The sequence below is a fragment of the Tupaia chinensis genome, unplaced genomic scaffold (assembly GCF_000334495.1).
Source record: "Tupaia chinensis unplaced genomic scaffold, TupChi_1.0 Scaffold143422_1, whole genome shotgun sequence".
Taxonomy (NCBI): Eukaryota; Metazoa; Chordata; class Mammalia; order Scandentia; family Tupaiidae; genus Tupaia; species Tupaia belangeri.
Window position 1 is genome coordinate 78,492 of NW_006203266.1, and position 5,509 is coordinate 84,000.

Genomic DNA, 5,509 nt, shown 5'->3' on the forward strand with positions numbered 1-5,509 from the left:
CTCTATGGATGGCACTTGTCTCTTTTTTTCTTCCCCTCTCTCTGTGTTTCTCACTGAAAAAAAAAAAAAGAAATAAATATTAAAAACGAAAAACTAGTCTATGCAAATTTTACCTAGTTTTTATTAAAGACCTGCACAATTTTATTGTCTTTTTAAAGTTATATTATCTCATTTGGGCTTGATCGTATTTTCATCGTTCAGGTAGAGAGGGTACTGACTCAATGTTATACTGGAATTCAGATGACCACATTAAACAATTAAAACAATAAACTTCAAGCCATTGCAGGCTAGCAATTGTGAGCAAGGAACATAGCATAAAGTATTAGCAGCCTCATAGGAGTAAAAATTCTTATGGAAAGGCTGATCAAATACATAAGAGAGAGCAATTGCAAATAGTACAATGCAGTAGATTCCCAGTTTAAAAAATAAGATGTAGTATTGGAGGCAGTGATGTATTAGGAATAAATAATGTGGTTGCTATCGCTGTCTGCAAAACTAATGCCAAGGGAAAAACTTCACACTTAGTTTTTTTTTTATTTGTTTGTTGTTATTTTCTTTTGTGTCTCATTGGACACTGTGCCCCAAACTTCCTTTTCCAATTTAAATACAAACATTTTATATTCCTTAGTGTTTTGTGTACATCCTCTTCTGGCAATTTTGATCCTGAATTAGTCCCCTTGAGCCAGTGGCCCGTAGGATAGATAAAGCAGTAAGCAGCTTGTGCTACATAAATCTATGTAGAAACCATGCCAGACAGTTGTAAAACACCAGATTATATTTTCCAGTTTTATATTTGTGCTTCTTTCTCACTGTCTGTAGACAAATAAATATATCCACTATGGAGAAAATGAGAAAGTTAAGACAAAAGCGTTATTAATAGAAAGCATTTTTTTTCCAGTGGGAAAGAGAGAGAGAATGTTTTCAAAAATGCTGTTTTCCTGCATTACACCTATGGCATTTGCTAATATAGATATATTTTTCTTTTCTTTTTTTTTTTTTTGGAGAGGTTTTCACTATATGGTGTGTGCGCTCGCCAGAAAGACAGAGAGAGACAGAGAGATAGAAAGCAAGAAATCATCCCTGGGGGGATGGCCATGCCGCAAGCCCTTCTCCATTCTCTTCTTGGATCTTGGGCACGCAAGCACACGTGCCCTGCATGAGTTTAAGCCTCTGGGTCTGAGACTTGAACCACAGTCAACTACATGGGAGTCCAGAGATATAGCCATTACGCTAATTGCTGGTCCCAGCATTTGCTAATATTTTTACTACTCCAGCCATTCTGAGTGTTGTCAAAAACTAGAGATAAGTCATTTATGAAGAAAGCAATGGAAATCTCAGATCTTAGTACTGAAACATTACTAAACAGCACAATTTTTAATCAAATCAAGTAGGATGTACTTTGGTTATGTTTTAAAACTTGACATATTAAAAAGTGTATAAAAATGGTTAGTAGGTTTTATTTTATTATGTCAATTTATTGATTCTCAACGAAATTCAATAAATTACTATCTCAAATAAGATATATTGGACTTACATTTTGAAACTCGACATATTAAAAAAGTATAAAAATGAATAGCATGTTTCATTTTATTATATTAATTTATTCTCAATTAAAAGCGAGAAATGACTGTGTCTCTGGCTTTGTGTTTTTAATCAAAATTAGACTATGTCGAACTGTTGAAGAGAACAGACTTTGACTGTAAGTAGTCTAGGATTACAGCTGACATTTACCAGTAATAGGAAATTTATTTAATTTACGTAATCTCTCTGAGCCCTGTTCTTCATTTGGGAATAAGGAAAAAAAGTATTATAAGTGTGTAATAAGGGCTAAATGCGACAAAATATGAAAGTCCTTAGTTGCTGGATTAAGTAATGCTTTTAATAGATTAAAAATACTATAAATATCCTTTGAAAAGTTGAGAATCAGTTCCAATCAAAAGAAAAGTAAAATAAATAAGCTAGCTTTCTTAGAGTCTATGAAGTGCCACAAGACTTATGTAGCACTTTTACTTATTGTATATCAAGTAATTTTCAACAACATCCTTGAAATTTCAACTCCATTTTAAAGAGAGAAAATTTAAGATTAAAGAAATTAAGTCACTCATCCAAAGTCACAAAACCATTGCACGGCTCTGTTTTATTTTCATTCCATTCTGCATAACGGCGAAGTCCGTATACTTGCTTTAAATTAGAGATGGCTAGTTAAAAAGCTGAAAGTATGAGATTATGAGAAATATTCACATAAAGCCTTAAAGATATGAGTGTTACTGTTTATGATATTATTATTAAGTGGGATTTGGCGATCTCTCTCTTCCTTGATTTGCTTCTATGCACACTGCTATAAATTCTGAGAATTGAAACGGCCCATCATTACTGATATATAAAAAAAAAATCATTCACATTTCTTCAGAGAAACAGTTATCGGAAATAATATAAAAATAGTAAAAACAATTATAAGAAAATAATTTTTCAATACTCAACAGCTTCTCTTGAAGAATCTCTTTTCTTTTGGGACAAAAGAGGTTCTTAAAAGACCCCTTGTCTCATGGCATGTTTCTTTTAAGCCATAAGAAATTCTCAGAGAACCCTGGTGTTGGCTCATGGCCTGGGATACTTCGGCCATGTTAGAAATAAATTAGTGTAATTATAAAACCAGGCTACACATTGCTTACATCACTGACAATTTTCCTTTTTTTAAATGTATTAACTTAAACCCTGAATAACTTTAAATTCATAAGGAAAAAAATAACAGGGTAACTTGATCAATAATGTACACTTTTTTGGAGATATACTCTATGAAATTTTTCAAATAACTTCTAATAAGGTTTAACTGAAGAAGAAAAAATTGGGACCAGCAGTTAGCATAATGGCTATGTCACTGGACTCCCATGTAGTCGACTGCGGTTTGAGTCCCAGACCCGGTGGCTTAAACTCACACTGGGCACATGTGCATGCATGCCCAAGATCTCGAGAGGAGAATGGAGGAAAAGAGATTGTGGTATGATCATCCCCCTGGGAGGTGATTTCTCACTTTCTGTCTCTCTGTCTCTCTGGCGAGCACACACACCCTATAGCAAAAATTTCTCCAAAAAGAAGAAGAAGAAGAAGAAGAAGAAGAAGAAGAAGAAGAAGAAGAAGAAGAAGAAGAAGAAGAAGAAGAAGAAGAAGAAGAAGAAGAAGAAGAAGAAGAAGAAGAAGAAGAAGAAGAAGAAGAAGAAGAAGAAGAAGAAGAAGAAGAAGAAGAAGAAGAAATTAACTATAAACAGTTGGAAAAAAAATGGTTTTCAAAGTTATTACATTATTGAGAAAAATTTGACCCAATGCAACATAAAACTTTATGAAAAACAAAGTCTAAGTCTTTTAGAGCAGTGGTCTCCAACCCCCAGCCACAAACCAATGCTAGTTTGCCTGGTGTGCAGTAGGGGTGAGGTGGAGGGGGTGACAGATGAGCAAGGTAGGCTTTGTCTGTGTTTGCTGCCACTCCCGATCTCTGGCATTCCTCTCAGCTCCACCTCTTGTTCGATCAGCAGCCATATTGAACTCTCATTGGAGCGTGAACCCTATTGTGTGATTTTTTTTATTGTACAAAATATTGCGGTGTGCATGGTAGTAATGGGGTACACAGTAGGTATGCTGTGCTTGGTTGGATTATCCTGGGACCAGTATCTCCCAATCTATGAAGGGATTGTCTTCAATGAGGCCAGTCCCTAGTGCTGAGAAGGTTGAGGACTACTGTTTTAAGGGAATATCCCCCAGTCTTTCAGACCTAACCTACCCTTCAATGTAGACTTTTTTCCTCATTTTCGCATGAAAGAAATTGCTAATATAATATCTATTTTATTTTTAGGATTATTGATAATATTACACAATGGAGGGATTTGAGAATCACAGGGTATTGGGATGTTCCTAGACTGAAAGCCCCAAGGATGGTTTGTTGCATTTTATTTAACAAATATTAAATACTCTTGTTAACTTCTATTTTTAATGGCTCAAAGAATCTGTCTCAGGAATTCTCAGAAAGTAACTAAGAAGTTATTTCACTGAAATAGGCAGAAGGAACTGAACAGTAACCTGAGGAAATTAATAACCTAAGCCCTGGTGGACCAGGAGAAAATATATATCTGCATTCAGAAATGTAAAAACTGAAAGATGAATGAAATACTTGGGTATATCCTTCATCTTCTACATGAGTATATCATTCTGATAGTCTAAGGCTCTAGGAGCCATGCACCTTAAATTAGAGTTTAATTCTCTTAAAGGATAATTTTTATCAAGTTTATTTTATGTTGACAAGTATATACAATACACTGATTTTTCATAAACATTATTATATAAAAGGATAGTATATAACCCCAAATTATTGATTTTGGATCACCTACAACTAGAAAATTTTACAAATGTATTTATTAATAGAGAGAGAGAGAGAGAGAGAGAGAAGAACCCTCAACAGGTTCACATGCAATAATCAATTCTCACTCTCCCAGACCTTCAGCCAGCCAGAATCAAGGGCTCGCTCGTGTGCAGGCAATGTATAGCTCTACCCAGGTACCAAAACAGAGCCTCCATATGGCTTCCAGCATCATTGAGTGTTGTGTCGCCCTTGTGCCACTGAAGTTCAGCTTACTAGAGGTATTTCCTCTGTCTTTGAAAACTTAATAATAAATAAGTGTTAATTTTCTGTGATGTTCTCAGTGAGTCCTTCTAACATCTATTTACACTTTCTGTCACAGCTCTTCCTGCATTCTCTCACAGAATTGCTCAGTAGCAGAAAACAGTGTGTCATGGTATTACTATTCTGAAAAGTGTTAACATCAATAGAAAATTAAGAAGAAAAAAACAGATATGTTCAAAAGTTGAAATAAAATAAAAAATAAAGTGCTTTGCTTTATTTTTTGCTATGACATAGTAAGAATATAAATACATGTTTTTAAATTCCAAAGACTCCAATTTTGGTAAGTTATTCTAGAAACTCCAACTTTGATATTAAAACCAAATCTTATCTATTTGATGAGCACGTGCTTTTTGAATTTTGGGTTTTATTAATTTTTTTTTTCTCTTTTGGAGAGGTTTTTGCTATAGGGTGTGTGCGCTCGCCAGACAGACAGATAGAGACAGAGAGAGAGAAAGCGAGAAAGCACCCCCCCAGGGGGGATGACCACGCCACAATCCCTTCTCCTCCATTCTCCTCTCGGGATCTTGGGCATGCACGCACACGTGTCTCGCGTGAGTTTAAGCCACCGGGTCCGAGACTCGAACTCCGGTCGACTACGTGGGAGTCCAGCGACATAGCCATTACACTAACTGCTGGTCCCTTATTAAATATTTTTAATAAAAATAAACCCTCATGAAATTAGAGTAATGTTACTGAAGTGGAAGTAAAGTGAATTAAAAATATAAATCATAGGGAACCAGCAGTTAGCGTAATGGCTATGTCGCTGGACTCCCACGTAGTCGACCGCGGTTCGCGTCCCAGACCCAGTGGCTTAAAACTCACGCCGGGCGCGTGTGT